Source organism: Carettochelys insculpta, chromosome 1 (assembly GCF_033958435.1).
Source record: "Carettochelys insculpta isolate YL-2023 chromosome 1, ASM3395843v1, whole genome shotgun sequence".
Taxonomy (NCBI): Eukaryota; Metazoa; Chordata; order Testudines; family Carettochelyidae; genus Carettochelys; species Carettochelys insculpta.
In genome coordinates, this window is record NC_134137.1 from 294,558,739 (window position 1) to 294,579,446 (window position 20,708).

Below are 20,708 nucleotides of genomic sequence, written 5' to 3' on the forward strand. Positions count from 1 at the left end.
GGAAGAAGTCTCTCAAGCATTGAAACCCTGCACAAGGCAGGACATAGTCCACACAGCCCTGCAGTCATGTGGGGTGTGTGTGGGGGGGGCTGAGCTTGATTCTCACCCGGTACTGCTGAGCATCCCTCATGTTTACTTAGAACAGATTCACCCACCCACACAGCAAGGAGATCTTGTATCTCCTGATGGTTCCAAGTTGGGGCTCTTTTGTGACCCTGAGAAATCATGGCTAGATGGGTTTGCTTCTGAGGTCTACTAGCCATGCTGGACAGAAAGACAATGAATTCAAATTGCTGGGTTTATTTTTACCTACTTCCTGCACAGCTGGAAAGCAGTGGCATTGGAAGCTTCCAGAATGGACACATTTGGGGCAGTGTGGGATACCTCTGGAGGCCAATAAAGTCGATTTAAAGTTATGCTGTTTCCACACTAGTATTAAATTGACCTTTTAAATTTGAACTTGGAATTATTCCACATGGGAGGGGCAGCATGAGTAAGTCGAGCTTAGAGCCCCTTAAAAATAACCTAATGATGTTTGCAGTGAAGACAGTCACATTGTAAAACTGAGCTAAGGCCTTAAAATTGACTTTATGCTCTAGTATAGACAGAGCCTAAATTTAGTGGTCTTTGCATTAAATCTTTTTGTTACAGTGCAAATCTTGTCAGTTTCATTATGAATGTGGATTCAAGATTCCTCTCGTTAGCAACAATCAGCTTGACTTCCAAGGTAATTTGCAAAATTTAGAGTTGTAGAGTAAACTATGTTTGGTATACCTTGACGATCTTATAATCTAAAACAATCTATCTGAAAAGGTAACAAAAGGTTCATAAAGTAAAAAATTTAGATCTTCCAGTAAAACCTCCCACAAGAGCATGAGAACTGTATGTTTCTGAGTGTCAGCAGACGGATTAATAAAAAGTTTTTACAACTCATATTTTAACTTTTAGGTCTGTTGCTGGAGGGAAAAAGATTTTAATATCCAAATTCAGAGACCCTGAGAGGTTCACAACTGTTTTATAGCAACAAACTTCAGACAGTAAGTAAGATCAATAAGCTGGTTGAAAGGCAAAAGAGAACATAAATATTAGCTACATATGCAGAAGATAGAGAAAATGCGTGCTGAAAAAATAGATCTGTTGTTCATAACTGAATACGTATCCACTGTACACAGCAATCTAGATAATGTTTTAACAATCACATAGTTAAGTTTTCCATAGGGAAAATTATACAGTTAGATAGTGGTCTAATAATACATTCATGCATGACTAAGTGCTGGTATAGAATATGGATATTAATGCTGGCTTTGTGGCTGTTGGTTATATGGCTCTGTGTGTATGTGTGATTGAATATGATAATGCTTTGATGCACTCGGGTAATTACATTCAGTAACAGGAGTATTTCTTTGTAACATAATTTTTGTAATAATCACGTTTGCATTGTTCTAAATATCATGAGAAGTATAGAGGGAGTCTGTGTGTGTTTTTTTTTCCTGAGTTGAGCTGCAGGAAAAGTTGCTTCCAATATTCAATTACGTGTTGTCTGCTGCTTTCTTTCAGAGTATATTTCTATCTGTTTTAGAGCCTGCTTTTTCTGCATTAGTATAATTTCTTTCAGAATTTGAATAAGAAAATCACTGATCTTCATGCACTGATTCCTTTCACCACCTCACTCACAGGATAACAAAAGAACAAGCTCCAGAGAACATAGAAATCTAGATGATTTTGCATTTCAACAGAACAACAGAATTATTACACATACTGACGTCTCAGTCATTGAAGACTCATGTTTGACTGGAAAGATACATTGTTCCTCAAAAAATATTGTGTGTTTACTTTTCAGGTTGTAGGAACCATTTCCCAAGATTTTAGGATCGTGTACTTCCCTTTCTATTAAGGTCAGTAAAAGTAGGTACTTGGAAAATAGGGGGAGCATAAGAAAATATAGATCATAATATGTAAAACTGTGTTTATTAAAAACAATAGAAAACTGGGATAAATCTCTTGGAGAGCTCAGGATATTTGGGTAATATTTTGCATGCATGAAAAGAGAACATCATGAGACTCAAAGATGTTAATGCTGTTCACTAGTGCTGAGCTATCTTCACAAGAAATAGTTGTCGTGGCTCAGTCAATGTGTGATCCAAGAACCTCTGGATGCCAACTGGCACAGGACACTTGGGGTATGCCTAGATGGTGCCGTAAGCTTGAAATAAGCTATGTAATTTGCACTACACAAATTGTGGAGCTTATTTCAAGCAGATTTCAAAATAGGCTTATTTGGCATGTGATGCTGTCTAAACAGTGGCCACATGCTGAAGTAAAGCCCGATTTCAAGATGTCCCTGTTATCCTCATGTGATGAGGTATACAGGGATGCTAGAATAGTGCACCCATTGTCTCGAAAACTGTTTTGAGACAATGGGCACATTGCAAAGATGTGGGTAGCTATTTCAGGATACCACCATACCCTGAAATAGCACCCACCATGTAGACATAGCCTTGGATATGTGGAAGAATACATAGGGGTACAGAGATCCCTGGGGATCACAAACAGAATCACAAGTAAGGTCTCATGTCACATAGGTCACCATAACCACTGCAAGAGAATATATCACCAGAAACAATAGTTTCCCCTTGTCAGCAGATGTCATAAAGGTACCAGCTATTTTTCTGTCTACACATCTGTATTATTCCTGTGCCATCTCACATGAATCACCATTCTGTACTCATGAGAGAGTGATTCATATCTCAGAACATGGGGGAGAGAGCTCTCTGGCAGCATCTGTTGGTGAGCAAGAAGAAATGACTGGACCAGGCCACATTTGCAGTTTAGTTATGTGACAGTTTGGGACATTTTGATCCAAATTCTGTTAAGTGTTACATTTTCAGGTAATAAAGCTTCATCATTCTTGTCATGTAATGAAAGGGCACTGGAGCTATACCAGCTGTGCCTAGATTAAGGGGTCACCCTAACCAGAACCTCAGTGTAGCATTCTTGGGTACTGGCATCTGGACAAAATCAAAGGGAGAAGGCAATGATCTTCTGTTTCAGGTGTGTGCTGGGGGGTAAGGACTTTGTCTGGGGTCCTTCATGCTACTGATTTCTTCCTGAAAACTTTCAGAGGGGTAGCTTTGTGACTTGAGATAGCATAGAAGACAGTAGCATAGCTGAGGAAATCTGCTGAAGACACACCTACCAATCGTTATGAGGCTAAAATTACTAGGTTACGTGGTAGAGACTCGGAGCAAGACAGAGAGAAAGCTGTGCTAATCTATATACTATCAAAACAAAAAACAGTAAAGTAACACTTTAAAGACTAACAAAATAATTTATTAGGTGAGCTTTTGTGGGACAGACCCACTTCTTCAGACCGTAGCCATACCAGAACAGACTCAATATTTAAGACATAGAGAACCAAAAATAGTAATCAAGGTTAACAAATCGGAAAAAAAAATGATCAAGGTGAGCAAATCAGAGAGCAGAGAGGCGAGGGCGGGGGGCGGGAAGTCAAGAATTAGATTAAGCTAAATATGCAGAAGAGCCCCTATAGTGTCTCAGAAAATTTGCATCCCGGTTCAAACCACGTGTTAATGAGTCGAATTTGAATATGAAAGAGAGTTCAGCAGTCTCTGTTTCCAAAGCAGTGTGAAAATTCTTCTTCAATAAGACGCAAACTCCTAAGTAATTAACAGAATGGCCCACTCCATTAAGATGTAGACTAACCGGTTTGTGGATCAGGAGTGTTTTGATGTCTGTTTTGTGCCCACAGTCTATACCACAGGAACACCAGTCCTGGGACTTTTCCTTGCAACAAAGCCCGCTGCCAGGTTTGTCCACATATCTATTCTGGAGATACCATTACTGGACCTAACCAGGTTAGTCACAGAATCACGGGCACATTCTCATGTTCCTCAACTAATATCATATATGCCATCATGTGCCAACAATGCCCAGATGCTTTGTATATTGGACAGACTTCAAACTCTCTCAGACAAAGAGTTAATGTTAGTCTTTAAAGTGCTACTTTACTGCCTTTTTTTTTCCAGAGCATAACAGTAAGAAAAGCACTTCTTTTAAACATTGCAAATAGACTGGTTTGAACTTGGCATGCTGCCGACCCTGGGCAACAGTGCGTGAAGATACAGAGGCAGAGGAGTGGGAGTGATTGTTGAATATAATGCTGGTGGTAGACTGAATTTAACAACTACTTGCCCAAGAGTCTTCTGGGGATGGGTGAGAGGGAATCTCCCTTAGTCATATAGAGATATTGACAGTTTATTGTATCTGGTTTTCCCAGCTTGAGTCAGTGTTATCTCTTCTACTCCTGAATGGGGAATATTGTCTAGTAAGGGCTCACAGAGAAAGTATTTAGTTTCCCAGCTTTTTGGGAGCTAGAGCTGTTTCTTAATTGTTAAAGGAACAACTAGATATTTAAACCGGGTCTTCGTTGCTGTTGCCTGGCAAACGGGTTACGTAATTGGGGCCTAGCATTTGAGTCTATTTACAACAGACTGATAACCATCTAGAATGGGATCAAGCCAAGTGGTAACAAATCCCACAGCCGTGTTTTGAGGTGTGAAATGGTTTACAAGAGTCAGTGTAGCTGACAGAATTGCTGGGCTCCTGTGGAAGGGGAAGTGGGTAGCTCCGGGCTTCCAGAAGAGTCAGGGCTTCAGGTAGAAGGGGTAGGACTCTGGCTGGCCTCCCTCCATCAGCCCTTCAGTGCTGTCCGAAGTGTTATGCCTTGCACTCTGACAGTGATTTAAAGGGCCCATGCCTCCAGCCATTGCTGCTGGCACAGTAGCAGGGGTGGCAGCAGGGAACCTATTGAATTGCCAGGCCCCTGGGCAGTTCCCTCTCCCACAACATCACCCAGGTCAGTGGGCATGGCAAGAGTCCAGAACTGGACGATAGATGGTTCTAAGTTTAAAGATAAGTAAGTCACTAAAGGAAGTGAGTAAAGTGTGATTATTGAACATAGTGATTAATAATAGCATTAGGTCTGCCAGGAAAAGGAAACACGCAGCATAGTTCACAGTAGTAGCTCATAGACGGATGATGTAGCGTATTTGTTTACAGTCTCTTCTTGTTTCATTCCCTTTCAAAACTGTCTTCTACTGAAAGTCATGCCACAGTTGCCATTTTAACATTCCTGGGATGCTCATTTTTCTTCCTACTTGAGTCCAAGTTCACTTCACTGAGCCAGGAGTCAGAATTATTTTAACAGTTACATAATACACTTTGCAGCAGATTCACAGAAAAGTCTCATTCTTCTGGACTGGATCCACCTTCTTAATTTTCACATCTGGCAGCAGCACAGAGCTGCTGATTCCAACCCCACGTCCAAGAAGTGAATATTAATTTTGACGTGCACATGTGGTCCCCCCTCTCTCAGATGGCATTTAAATGAGTACCAGAGCGCTCCTTTAGAGGAGCTGTGAAGCCACTGACAGCACTCAACAGCATGAAAAGTACCCTTCAATGGAACATATTAGAGTGCAGTTGAAAGGTGTGGGTCTACTTATGACTTCCAAGAGCTTTTACTATACAATGAGAAGAAATACATAGAAGTAAACATTTGCCAATGGAGAAAATTTCCTAGTCTGTTATTGCTTTCATGGCTTCTGAACAGGAATAAAACATAAATAAAATGGATTGCAATCTCTACAGGCTTTTGGAAGAGGAATCATTACATTCAAATTGCAAGTCACCACATTAACACAGTCTGTGCTTACAACAAGGATACAGGTCCCCTTTCACTGGCATTCTGTGTTCATGTATACCTTTGGCATGAAAACTTTAACCAGGCAACCACCATTATCACAGCCAAGGAAATAGAAACATATGAAAGTACAGCAGTGAGTTTTTAAACCATGTAGATAGCAGACATTTGGAAATACTCTTTTTAATTATTGGAGGGGTAGGCGTGTTAGTCTGGATCTGTAACAGCAATGAAGGGTCCTGTGGCACCTTATAGACTAACAGAAAAGTTTTGAGCATGAGCTTTCGTGAGCACAGACTCACTTCATCAGATGCTGGTCATTTTAATTACTATTATTATACAAATAACAACCAGTCCTGGAGCACCTTAAAGACTAACAACTTTATTTATTAGGTAAATCAGCTTTCACGGGTAAGACCCACTTCTTCAGGTTCGATGGACTCGCAAAAGTTCATTACCAAATAAGTAAATGCGTTAGTCTGTAAGGTGCCACAGGACTGCCTATTTTCATGAAGCTACAGACTAACACAGCTACCCCTCTGAGACTGTTTATCATTATACAACTTACATAATTATGCACTTGATATTCAATTGTCGGTAGCACCTGGCTATCTTGATGAGCTGAGAGGGAGGGCCATTCTAAGAACTGCATAGACATGTAGAAAAGTAGGGCCCTGCCTTTACAAACATGAGGGTATATATTGCACTTGGAGCTCGGAGTGTGATTCTCAGCTGGAGCAGACATATTCAAGTCTCACACCAGCTCTCAAGTAAGCACACTAGAAATAGTGGTGTAGCTGAGGTTGCGCTGGCAGTAGCAAATGACGGGCATGCCAAGTACATTTCCACAGGCTTTGTGAGGGTTTGTATCCACAGATGGAGGCTATGCTGCCACTTGCCACATCCTGTGCTAACCCAGCCACATGAGCATTTTTAGTGCATTAGCTCAACAAGAGCTAGTGTGGATATGTCTGCTCAAGCTGGGAATTATCCCCAACTCTAGGTGTACTTATACCTGGCATCCAAAAGACAACCTATCGTAGGTTGGAGAGAATTGAAGCTCAGGATAGGGAAGATGGGGTAACAAAAAGCTGGATACGTGTAATCCTTAGTCAGGAGTGGTGAACAGAATTCCTCACCTGTCTACTAGCTCTTACGTTCCAGTCTACTGTAGACATGACAGAAGAGGTGAGTTTGAAGGAAGGACTTGACAATAAGGCTAGTGTATTCAGGCAAACTCTCTCATCTGCGTCTTTCAATTTGCCATCAAAGGATAATTCCTGTTAATCCAAATACAGTTGGAACTAAGAGTCCAATATCTCTTAATAAACATAGTTACAAGACACATCAAAAATACTGTATATAACTTCAGAAATCTGGTTCATTTTAACACCTAATTGAAACAGAATTCCTTTGGAAGCACATGACATTTTAAATGTCTGTTAGTCCAATCAATATATCAGAGGGGTGGCTGTGTTAGTCTGTATGCATAGCAACAACGAGAAGTCCTGTGGCACCTTATAGGCTAATAAATTTATTGGAACATAAGCTTTCATGGGCAAAGACCTATGCATGCATCTGATGAAGTGGGTTTTTGCCCACGAAAGCTTATCCTCCAATAAATTTGTTAGTCTATAAAGTACCACAGGACTTCTCATTGTTTTAGTCCAATGAATAAAGCTGTAATCAATGTAGCTTGAATTGAAAGAAAATATAATGTTGTGGCCAATAAAATCGTTTGATCAGACCCCAACTATTCTGCTTTTTAGTAGTAACAGAGAGGTAGGTATGTTAGTCCGTCTTCCAACAAAACAAAACAGCAGAAATGTAGCACTTTAAAGACTAACAAAACGATTTATTCGGTGATGAACTTTTGTGGGACAGACTGATGTAGTGGGTCTGTCCCACAAAAGCTCGTCACTGAATAAATCATTTTGTTAGTCTTTAAAGTGCTACATTTCTGCTGCTTTTTAGTAGGTTGCCTCTGCAGATTTTGTCCTGGAATTTCAGTAAGAGCATCATAAAAAAGTTGGATAAAGGTATCTTTAATGACTGTCATTCAGAGTACTTGCATAAGTTTATTTTTAAATATGCCCTGAGGGAAAAACATGGGTGCCCTCCTCTCTGTTGGGAGAAAAGTGTAATCTCTATTCTTGTGGTAGAAATTGAAGTATGGTTCACAAATGGTCTGTAAGTGGTGCTGACTGGTTAAAAGTTTGAGAGAGAACTTAAACTATTGTGGCAGTAAATGAAAAACAGACCGTGATATATGTGTAAAGTAACAGTAGTAGGAGGATGGGAATTTTTTTTTAAGATGCTTCATGGGGCATTTCAACAGGCATAGATAAGCTTCAAATTAATGGTAGGTCACAGAATCAGAGAGCTGGGCTGGAAGAGCCCTTGCAAAATCATGAAGTGCAGTTCCTGGTGCTGTCGCATGACCAAATAACCCTACACCATTCCTGACAAGTTTTTGTACAACCTGTTTTTAAAAAGCTTCAGTGATGGGGATTCCCTCAGGGCAGGAACCAGGCTCACTAGCATCACCAGTCATCTCGTGTTCACAAATGGCTTGCATGATCCCGGACAGCAGTCCTTCCAATGAAGCAATCTGTGCCTCCTGTCCGGCAGCGTGCAAGCTGCTGGCACACTCTAACAAGAGCCAGTGAGCCTCGCACCTGCTCCAGTGGGCAGGGGGAGGGAGGTACAACCACAGAGGAGGAACTGCTGTGCTCGGGTGTTGGCTTCTCCTAGCAGTGGCCCAACATGCTGTTGCTTTTGCTGATGAAACTCCTGTCAGCACCACAGATATCTGCAACTGCAGGTACACATTTTGTATATGCAAAGAGCTTTACATTTTCTGAATAGTACTGAACCCAGGACAGCTCCCTGGAGGACCATGCTCTATACACAATAAACCGTTGATTGAGGCCTTTTTTTGGAGTACCGTCATTCAGTCAGCTGTGCAGCCACAACTATGATTTCATGTAGACCATGTTTTCCTAGTATGCGTACGGGATTAGTGGCTGAGCTATGAATAAAACCGCACTCTCCCACTTCCCCAATCAGGAGCCGAGCCACTAAGCCATGCTGCTTCCCCAGTTTTGAAGTGACCAATTGCTGAGTGAGGCACAAATCCTGTTTTAGGCCATGCCACTGAAAGGGCATCCAACTCAGTGAACATCTGTGTCCATGGGGGTCCTACTGACTTCACTTACTGGTCATAAGTGGTTCCCTTTAAACTTGAATATTTACCATATTACTACATGAGAGAATTTTGATGTGGACTATAAGGCACAATGCCATGGAGTCCTGACACCAGAAGGAGAATGGTTTGCCTAACTGCAGATGACATGGAGTAGAAATATGTAAACGTTAGTCTATTTATATAACATTGCTATTTGAAAGTCTGTTTAGTTTTACCCATGTGAGCCAAAGTACGGAATGTGATATTCCACAGCATGGAAAATTATATCTAGCATTTTGGAAAATGCTCAGCCATTCAGAATCAAATTGTGATAATAGCTTTGAAAGAGGTCAAGAAACAAAAAAGTGGTGACAGATGTGCCAGGCAAAAGAACACAGAAGAAAATCAATATATATATAAGGAGTTGGTCAGGATTGAAGATAGATCTGAATCCAAAGTCTGGTCCAACAACAAACACCCCTACATTTTGGAAGAATGTGGGTGTGGGTGGTGGGGAGAGAAGTTGAGCTCATCTCTAATTACAGATTTTGCAGGTCGGCTAATTACTGTAATGAGTTTAAGTAGGTCCCCCAGATTCAGAACCATAGCTGGAAGTCACAGTTTGGCCTACTGTTCTGAAGACAGGACTGCTTCTTTCAACTTTTTCTTAATTGTTCAGATTGAGGGCTATCTCATGGCATTTACCTATCACTTGAGACTGGGGTGCAGGATGGTGGTATCTTGAGGCACTCCTTCCTAGAGCTGTAGGAAGTGAGCAAAAACTTATTTCACCAGTCCTACATCTGGAATATCATGTTGCCCCCTCCATGACTTGCCAGTTCCATGGGCAGGCATTGTTTGAGGCAGAATAGACTTGCCTCCCTCTCCCCTGCTAGCAACATTTGTGGCCCTGAAATCACCATATGGCAATCACCATACGGCAATCACCATACATAAACTTTCTCAAAAAGACTGACCTGAAAGTATAAATACTACATCAATAAAATCAGAAATAGACATAGTATCTACATTATTTTCTGCTAAATTCCTCTGCAGACTCTAGTTCTCATTACTGAAAGTCCTGGGTTTTTTGGGGTGAGCATTGCTTTTTTTGCATACAAAGAAGTCCAGAATAACAAGCCACAGACTTCTCTCTTGACATATTGCAAAGCTTGTAGTACACCACAAGCTAAATTTATATCTTCATCATATTTCTTTTTTGGTTGAGAGCCATTACATGGTTTGTTTGAAGTTTTGATCCGCTCTCCCTGGAATTGCCACATGATTATGGCAACTTACATGTTATTAGCTAACCTTTTTATTAGCTTAGGACAAGCAAAGTTTGAAATGGCTCATTAATGACTGGGTGTGGGCCATATGAAACTATTAAGCTATCACCCCCTCCACCCCAATTCACATTTACTTAAGATCAGGGTTAACCAACATTTCTGTTGAGAAAACAGAGTCTGAAGCCAGCTATTTTGCTATTAACATTTTGCAAGCTGTCTGTCACAGCGGTTGTAGCTGAATTGTCTCCTCTCAATTGGAGCACAAATTTTCTCTAAATTCTTGAGTACATAATAAAACTAGCTAGCATGAAGAACAGAAAAAAAGTGGTGGAAAAGAAAGAGCCCCTGTCTACCTACCTCTGACTTTTAAGAATATAAGCAACCAGCAGGCTTTTCAAATGACTATAAATAAATAACTTTCACTGAAATTTCTCAAGGAATCATGTGAACTTAAAAGAAATATTATCAGAAAACCCAATACTGTATTTTATTTAACCTCTTTTAATATCTACATACAATCTAAATTACTTTATTATATTTTTAAAAACTTTTTGGTTTCCATGTTCTGAGAGAGCCACATCAAGACAAAAATGTCCTTCCACAGATTAACAATATTTTAAAGTAGAAATAAAAATTGTCCATAGGGAGTTATCATTTTGCCAACTAAACTATCCATGCAATTAAAGATGGGTGGAACAGTTGCATTTCTGTGAAATGTGCTGTTTCATCAATATCAAAAATTTTGACAAAATGTTAATCAGAATTGTGTGTGTGTGTAACTGTGTGGTTAGGGTGCCAGCCTGGGCTGTCCCACAGTTATGTCCCTGCTCTAACTCAGTGCAATTTGAAATGAAATACTGCTTTAAATTAGATAGAGCAGAAACTTGGAGCTGGGTTTCCCACATCTCAGACTGGTACTCTGACTACTGACTCCCGCTATCCAATTCCATTTTCACAAAAATGTTTGAAAGGTTTCGTTTTCATTTTAATTCAGAAAGAAAACAAATATCAGAGCCTCAAAAGATGTCACAATGCAGAATTATTTCCTTTGTCATCTCTACGTTAAACCCTCACAACCCACCCAATCATAGAGAACAAATAATAGCTTTGGAGTTGAGCTGTGTGGCAGCTGGATTTTTCATTGGGTGAGGATTTTGTGATTGCATAACTTCTTCCATTCTCAAAGTAAATTAATTTTTGGAAATATCCCCATGAAAGTCCTTCCTCTACTTCAAAAATCATTTCCAGGCAATTAAAAAGTTTCTTTCTGATTTGGCTGCACTGGAGCCCCCAGCCTTTTAAGCAAGCTGGGTTCAGCTTTGCTCATAACTTGGTAGCTATCCCTCAGCTTCACTGATAGCCTGATATATAAGGCCTCATTAGATACCCTAGCTGAGTGTTATCAATTAGAAAGACTGGCCTCAGTCCTGGAGTGAATTAGGGACAGTCTTATTTAAATAGGGCTGGGAGCTCACTAGAGAAACAATCACGGGTGAAACATCTGTACAGAACAAATTGGAGACACTGAGAGATACAGAAGGGTCTCATGGGGAGACCCCTGAGATATGGCCTACAAGAGTAAGGGAACTGAAGTTGAGCCCAGGAGGAGCAAAGCAATTTTTGTTTGTGAGGCTGAGCACAGGCAGCACAAAGGCCCCACTGTTTAGAGTTGAGCCATGGAACGGGACTGAACTGTTCTGTAACTGGGCACCATACAAAAGCCTCCTGAGGAACTCCAGGGGAGAATCTAGCTGAGAGTGATCACTGTGACTGACAAAGCAGTCCCCAAAGGGGGCGCAAGAAGCAGTTGCCCAGCATGCTATGTACAGGGCTGATGAGCTCCCATGGAGGTGAGCATGTGTGCTTATAACACAGAACTTTCATTGATAATTGAAATGTTCTATGCCAAAAATGATTAAAATAGAACAGGTAAACCTCATCAAAATGCTTTTCCTTAGCTTTTATTTCCAAATTAAAAAAAAATCACCTTTGATAAAAGTTTATGTGGAATGATTCACTTCCAATGAATCAGAATTTTCCAGTGGAAAAAAAAAATATTTCCACAGAAAGCTTCTAAACAGTCCTACTTTGAAGGGAAACCCTGTCACTGAGCATTTGCATGAATGAGCTTTTTGACTGTGGTCCACACTGTAGTAGAGAGTGTGACATATTGTACAAATATTATTAGTACACATGGAATTTTAAAAGCCTGTCATTTCCTTTCCATAGAATTTGAAAAAGAACAACTCATTTATTCAGAATTTTCAAGTGTTTCTATTTAAAACACTTTATGAAGATTTCCTCTTTGTTCTCCTTCCCCCTCCGCAGCCTTCGCTGCTGGCTTATGTATTTTGTTTCTTCAGACAGCCAACTGCCAGGGTCAGGATCGGATTCATAACTTCTCTTTCAATGTATTCCAGTATGTCTTTCTGGTCTCCTTCCCAAGGGAGACAAACTTCCTGTCGGTGGGAGGCCCATATGCCTGAACTTTGGTCCTACCTCCACTGCCTCTTTCCCTTGAGGCCCTGGTCCCTCCTTTGTCATTTGTCCTTATAAGCAGTAAAAAGTGGTATAAAAATTGCACCTGGGCCTCCTTGTACTGGCACCCTTGCTTCTTCCTCTGAAGCATCAGAGATACCATGGTTGGAGTTTGGGACATTATCCAAAATGGTCCAGTGCTTTGAAGTGGCACTGACCATTTTCTGTCTCAAGTGTTTAATTGGCTCTTTTTTGCATTTATGCTCAGGCTCTAAGGGAGCACTACATTTGGTATTGGGAAGGAATTTCCTCCCAGCCCTGACTGGAAGTGACTTAGGTCTTTTCCAGCATCATCTGCAACATGTGGATACAGGCCACTTGATGTGACTATCTGGTTGTACTTCATTTAATTTGTTCCCTGCCATTGTAGGGCCCTGCACCTTGATCTCTCGTGTTCTTTTACTGTGTCACATAACTCTGTTTTCTTGGGTGTGGCTGTGCCTAGTCAAATTTTGGTGGTTGTGTCTAGTGCATGTGCTGGATTGTGTTGGTAGCCTGTGATACACAAGGAATCACTCTAGATGGTCCCTTCTAATCTTAAATTCTGAGCCTCCCCCCTTTTTTCCTTTCTCAAGCCTCCTACCCTCATTTTCCCACTGATTAACCTCATAGGGGGTAGGAAGGTTAGGAATGATGGAGGGGGAAGGATATGTTACACCTCTAATAAAATGGTTTCAAAATATTTTTGTTGGCAAATTTGACTGTTGTGGTGTTGAAGGAGGCCATTTTCTGACACACCTGCCACTCCCCTACCTCCCCCCCAAAAAAGAAGAACTCCTGGAAAAATTCTGACCTCACCTAGTTATTATTCATGAAGGATAAACCTTAACATTCAGTATGTGTATTAAATAATACCAACTTCCTGTTAAAATTAAAAGAAAAGTGTGTTTGTGTATAGTTTTACATTGCTGAGTACCATGAATATCTTATGGTTTGACATCCAATAAGAGACATCATGTACTACGTCCGAATAATCTGGTTTTTGATTAAGTGGAAATACCAAAAAGGAGGAAAAAAACACATACCCACAGGTCTGTCATGGAGGCTTTTTGTGTATTTCCCTTCCTTTACAACAATAGGTATCTGCAAAGAACACAAAATAGCTTCTAATTCCAGCAAAGTGAAGATTCTTGGAAGAAGAATGAATAGTAATTACCTAGCTACTTACACCATGGTTGTCTATATAATATTTTGCATTATCAGAGTCAAAGACAGATTAAATTGTAGTCTATTCAGGAGTGAGCCCTTAAGTGAAATATTTATGAATTCCTGGAATATGCAGTTAATTTTGTGAGCTAATCATAAGTATGGGTACGAATATAAATAAATGGTGTCAGTTTTGAGGTATTGTAAATCGACATGAGTGAAAATATTGGCACATGCAAGCACTAGTTAAAAGAATACAGAATAACGTAACAAACTCCGTACTAGCCAAGAACGGGTTAGGCTGACATTGGGTGGTCATCGGCAGGGCCAATCAGAGGGGAGTGGGGTCAGGAGGACCATTTGGTCTTGGCCTCAAGCTCAAAGGCAGCTGAAATGTAGACACTTTTTCTGCATTTGATAAGTTTCACAACTTGTTTGTTTAGGCACATGTCTCAGTAACGAGTGTATTTGTACAGAAAAAGGCTAGAGAAACGTGTTAAATAAATATATTAAAATTATGTCTCACTATATTATGGATAGGAGCCTCAAAATCTGGAGGTAGCCCAGGTCTTTCTGGACCTCTGAGAGAGCCGGATCATGGAAAGTCACACAGAGTGTGGTGGGCAAGAGAGGGGAACCATGGGTAATCATGGTCTAGTAGACAGTGGTGGGAGAGAGTTTGAAAGGGGCTTTCATTTCTCCCTAGATACTGCTGTCGTTCTCTCCTGGTGTACATATTAGAGTTTTGCAGAAATGAAATTCTTGCTAAGAAATTTCTTAGTCTATAGTAGATCATGTGCAAGAGTAGAGGAGATCTCAAGAAGAAATACTGAATGGTTTCCTGAAATCTCTTAGAGGTTTTGTGACTCAGGCAAGCAGTGCAAGGCTAACTGCCATAATGCAACAACAATAGTTGCTTATTTAGAACAAAGTTTGCCTGTCTCCACACTGACTGACTTCTGGGAATGAGAAAATAAAAACAAAAGGCGAGTCACAGTTTGTGCACGGAGGCAACACTGAAGCACTTTAATGGATTATTCTGGGTCAGTTGTGCTGCCCACATCCTTTAGGCTAAATCCCAAGGCTGCATGAGTAGGCAATGAACACTTACATTTATACATCCCAAGTATGTAAACTAGTCACTGCTACCAATCAAAGTTTCGATCAAGTAAATTATTGTATTGTGTTGTAAATGCAAACTAGACACTTTAAACCAGAACAGACCATAGTGGAAATGTAAGAGGGTGAGAGCAAGGCCAGGCAGGGCAGGGGTTAAACAAGGCCTGTTGGATCAATCAGCCCAAACCTGGTTCACCTGCAAACAGTGTCAGGCCTGGAGGCGTATAAAGGGAGGGAAGCTGGTCCAGTTCAGGGCTGACCAGCCAAGAGGCAGGAGCTGGCTCTGAGGCAGCAGGCCCTAAGCCAGCACTGCCACCTGGTTGGCCACTGGAGGGCGCAGCCAGGACCCTCCCCCAGGCACTGAAGGGAGTGGGCCCCCCCCAAGGGAACCCCTCTCCTGCCAAAGGGGGAACTAGATTCTTGGCGCCATGCACCAAACTTAACCCATAGACTCTCGGGTGGGGCTGGAGACCCATCCAATGGGCTCTGGCCAGGGGGCCTAGCCACTAGACCACCTGGCCCCAGGTGGGAACTGCTCACAGGAAATTATCATTTCTTTTCCCTTTAAGGGGTTGCCATCTAATCTCTCTCTCTAATTTGCGCATCAGTATTCCATCTACACTCATTATGGCCTGTTTTCAAATTAGTTACTCAGTCTCATATGAAATAAACATATGAACAAAGGAAATATACTGCATCAAATCACTGTTCCATCTGTCAGTTATTGAACTGTAGCCTGTACCAGCTGTGCTGGAGGATACAGAAAACCTTGTAATGCACAAAATTATGGAATTTCTTTTAACTCCTATGTGTTACTGAATGACCTAGTCCTTGAAATATGAAGGATGCTCTCATTTTCTAATGTAACTTTAGATATTCCCATTATCTAAATAAAATGTTTATATAAACAACACATTCTCTGTCAGATTTAAATTGAAAGGCAGTGCAGTTAATGGCCCTTCTTGGTATAGCTTCTGTGAAGAATTCATTATTTTATATACCTCTATCTTTTTCACTGTCATTCATCTTTTCTCCTCACAGGGAAGTATATCCATGGTTCAATTCCTGTTTGTTGATCATTTTTGATCCCCGTCTTTCTATTGCATCTTATTTTAGATAAGGGCACCTCATTTATTTACAGAGTGCTATTTTCTATCCTATTTTTGTATAGCCAAACACTACTTACTTTTTGACTGCTGCTAGGTCCTGAAGAGAGATTCGGTGAAATAGCCACATTGATGTCCACAACTTTTTCCTGAGAGGATACAGTTATATAAGGACATACAGTAATGTGTATTAAGTAAATTGCTCTTTGCAATATACATTACTTTTTATTTGTCAATTTTACATTTGCCATCTTGTTGGCTTCGCATTATCTTTAACTTCCTCTGAAGTTCCTCGAAGGCTTTTGCTACATTAGGCTAAGCTATCTAATTTTGTCATCGGAAAAAGTTATCATTTGAACATATTGGTGGGAGCAGCTGGATGCTTAGCTCTTCTAAGAATTAGATCACTTATATATGAGCCTAATGTTAGGCACCCATTTCTCAAACGATAGTCCTTTGGTCCCTGTGACTTACCTGACTAACCTCAGTTAAGCAACACAGTGCAGTTTTTGAATAATCATAATTTACACATAATAAATATGAAGAGCTTTTTGAATAACTATCAGTCCAAAGGCCCCTGAAGTCAATGTGAATAATTCTATTAACTGCACTGAACTTTAACTCAGGCCCTAAATCAAGGAAGTTGAGATCTGTTTGCAGATATTGTGCAAACAGAAAAAGGAGCTGTATGTCAAATTAGTCAGTGTAAATTATTCACTCAGCTATAGCTAGTCTTAGTTTCAAGATACCAGTGGTCACACTCTCATTGGTTGTAGTCTAACTAAGGAATTCGTTAAATCTTTTTCCAGAGTCTCAGATGGCAAAAGCAATACAACTGGGGCTATCAATCTGGAAATATGTACAAAATGCTAAATTAAATATCCCATATAGCCAGGGTGAAGAACTAATGACAGCAGAGGGGCCAGGCTGTTATTTCATTACTGTTGTAGTTCTCCTGAGATCACTTCCATTCAGTTCCCCAAAGTTAAATTTGACTTCAGTCTTGTCACACAGATTTTTTATTTGGCATACAGCAAATCTTAGGCACAAAAAGGGAGCTTACAAAAAGTGGAAACTTGGACAGATGTCTAGGGAGGGATATAAATGTATAGCTTGAGAATGTAGGGCAGTTATTAGGAAGGCGAAAGAGCAACTGGAATTGCGACTTGTGAGGAATGTGAAGGATAACAAGAAAAGCTTCTACAGGCATGTTAGCAAGAAGAAGGTGATCAGAGAGGGCGTGGGGCCCCTACTGGATGAGGGAGGTAACCCAGTGACAGAAGTAGGGAAAGCTGAAGTACTTAATGCTTTCTTTGGCTCTGTCCTCATGGACAAGGACAGCTCCCAGACTAATGCGGTAAGTGGTGCACTGTGGGATGAAGGTGGACAGCCTTTGGTGGGGAAAGGGTTAGGAGCCATCTAAAAAAGCTAAACGTACATAAATCCATGGGCCCGGGCCTAATTCATCTGAGGGTTCTGAGGGAGTTGGTGTATGTTGTTGACGAGCCCTTGGCCATTATCTTTGAAAAGTCATGGAGATCAGAGCCATGTCTACACGTGCACGCTACTTCGAAGTAGCGGCACTAACTTAGAAATAGCGCCCGTCACGGCTACACGTGTTGGGTGCTATTTCGACGTTAACATCGACGTTAGGCGGCGAGACGTTGAAGCCGCTAACCCCATGAGGGGATGGGAATAGCACCCTACTTCGAAGTTGAATGTCGAAGTAGGGCACGTGTAGATGATCTGCATCCCGCACCACCGAAATAGTGGGGTCCACCATGGTGGCCATCAGCTGAGGGGTTGAGAGACGCTCTCTCTCCAGCCCCGGCGGGGCTCTATGGTCACCGTGTGCAGCAGCCCTTAGCCCAGGGCTTCTGGCTGCTGCTGCTGCAGCTGGGGATCCATGCTGCATGCACAGGGTCTGCAACCAGTTGTCGGCTCTGTGGATCTTGTGTTGTTTAGTGCAAGTGTGTCTGGGAGGGGCCCTTTAAGGGAGTGGCTTGCTGTTGAGTCCGCCCTGTAACCCTGTCTGCAGCTGTGCCTGGCACCCTTATTTCGATGTGTGCTACTTTGGCGTGTAGACGTTCCTTCGCAGTGCCTATTTCGATGTGGTGCTGCGCAACGTCGATGTTGAACATCGATGTTGCCAGCCCTGGAGGACGTGTAGACGTTATTCGAAATAGGCTACTTCGAAGTAGGCTTCAAGTGTAGATGTAGCTCAGGAGAGATCCCAGATGACTGGAAAAAGGCAAATGTAGTGCCCATCTTTAAAAAAGGGAAGAAAGATGATCCAGGGAACTATAGGCTGGTCAGTCTTACATCAGTCCCTGGAAAAATCATGGAGGGGCTCCTCAAGGAAGTAATTTTGAGGCACTTGGAGGAGGGGAAAGTGATCAGGAATAGTCAGCATGGATTCATGAAGGGCAGTCATGGCTGACCAATCTGATTAGTTTCTACAATGAGATAACTGGCTTTGTGGATGGGGAAAATCAATGGATGTGATTTATCTTGATTTTAGCAAAGCTTTTGATATGGTCTCCCACAATATTCTTGTCAGCAAGTTAAAGGAATGTGGACTGGATAAATGGAGAGTAAGATGGATAGAAAGCTGGCTAGAAGGTCGGGGTCAGCAGGTAGTGATCAATGGCTGGATGTTGGGATGGCGGTTGGTTTCTAGTGGAGTGCCCCAAGGTATGGTTCTGGATCCTGTTCTGTTCAACACATTTATCAATGACCTGGATGAGGGGTTAGATTGCACCCTCAGCAAGTTTGGGGATGACACTAAGCTAGGGGGACAGGTAGATATGCTGGAGGGTCGGGACAGGGTCCAGAGTGACACAGACAAATTGGAAGACTGGGCTGCAAGAAATCTGATGAGGTTCAATAAGGACAACTGCAGAGTCCTGCACTTGGGCTGGAAGAATCCCAAGCATTGTTACAGGCTGGGGTCCGACTGGCTCAGTAGTAGTTCTGCAGAAAAGGACCTGGGAGTTGTAGTGGACGAGAAGCTGGACATGAGTCAACACTGTGCCATTGTAGCCAAGAAGACTAATGGCATATTAGGTTGCATCAAGAGGAGCGTTGCCAGTAGATCCACAGAAGTGATTATTCCTCTTTATTTGGCTTTGGTGAGGCTGCATCTGGAATACTGTGTCCAGTTCTGGGCCCCCATTTATAGGAAGGATGTGGATACACTGGAAAGGGTCCAGTGGAGGGAGACCAAAATACTTAGGCAGCTGGAGCATATGATCTATGAAGAAAGGTTGAGGGAATTGGGACTGTTTAGTGTGCAGAACAGAAGACTGAGGGGGGCTTGATAACAGCCTTCAACTTGCTGAAGGGAGGTTGCAAAGAGGCTGGAGAGAGGCTGTACACAGTGGTCACAGATGGCTGAACATGGAACAATGGTCTCAAGTTGTGGTTGGGAAGGTCCAGGTTGAACATTAGGAAAATCTTTTTCACTAGGGGGGTGGTGAAACATTGCAATGGTCTACCCAGGGAAGTAGTGGAGTCTCCATCCCTGGAGGTGTTTAAGTCTCGCCTTGACAAAGCCCTGGCTGATCTGATCTGATGGGTTTGGTCCTGCCTAGGGCAGGGAGCTGGACTTGATGGCTTTTTTAGGTCTCTTCCAGCTCTATTGTCCTGTGATTCTATGATTCTATGAAATCTATGTTGAGCTGATCAGAGTCAAACATAACTGGTAAGTATGAAATATACAACAGGTCCAAAGTTACACCAGGAAATGTCCTAAATATTGCAGGTTTATCTTTTCAAACAAATTACTAAAAAAGTGAATTGTATTTTGAGTACCTTGCGAAATTCCCAGTTGGAACACCATGACAAGTACTTCCCTTGGGCGGGGGAGGTGTCAGCAGAAACATAAGCTCCAGTTTACAAATGATATATGATATGCTTCTACCTCTCGAGGTTCCAGTGACTGTCAAAGTTAGTCTGTAGGTACCATTATGACTTATTTATACTTTATAAATCACAGTATGAATTTTTTACAAGCGAGAAATCCACTTCACAAGATGGCAAAAAATCATTTTCAAACACAGCCTGAGAATTCACATATGTAAGGTGAAGCTATTTTCTCCAGCAATAGCCTATATCTTATATCAGATTTGCTGACATTTGTATTTGCATGTGTTTCACTTGAAGATAGAAAAACGGGCATGGAATGTAGGAGTTTTTTTTTTTTAACATAGCAGGACAATTTTCATCGCATAACATAGTTTTAGATTATATTATATGCAGGTTATATGCCAATTTTAAGCATTTTCTGGATAACTAATTCAACTATTAAATCAAATCTGCTTTTTTGAGATCTCAGGAGACATTGCTTTTTAATTCCAAGCTGAAGGACCAGATTCTCAGCTGGGGTAAACTGACTTCAGGAGGGCTAGGAAGTTTTATACTTGCTGGATCTGGTTCAAATGATAGAAACAGCCTTTGATGACAATGATCCCATGGTGGTTGGATCTGAGATTTTTGAACCTATACAAAGATTAGGGCTAGTCTCATTTTGCATTAGCCAAGTGTTGAAACAATTTGATGGGAGCTTTGAAAAATTGGCTTAGTAGAAACCAAACATTACA

The 20,708-nt window shown here is 41.5% G+C and overlaps 1 long non-coding RNA gene across 2 annotated transcripts in view; it reads left to right on the top strand.

The window, feature by feature from the left end:
• Positions 1-20,708, top strand: part of LOC142007372 (uncharacterized) — a 109,705-nt gene that overhangs the window by 83,584 nt on the left and 5,413 nt on the right. The window contains exons 1-4 of one of the 2 annotated variants that reach the window (XR_012643922.1): positions 382-727; positions 949-1,037; positions 1,841-1,895; positions 3,770-3,875. This is a non-coding gene — a long non-coding RNA (uncharacterized LOC142007372). Of the gene's footprint in view, positions 1-381; positions 728-948; positions 1,038-1,840; positions 1,896-3,769; positions 3,876-20,708 lie in introns of those variants that run through there. The other variant, XR_012643923.1, reaches the window with a different exon arrangement.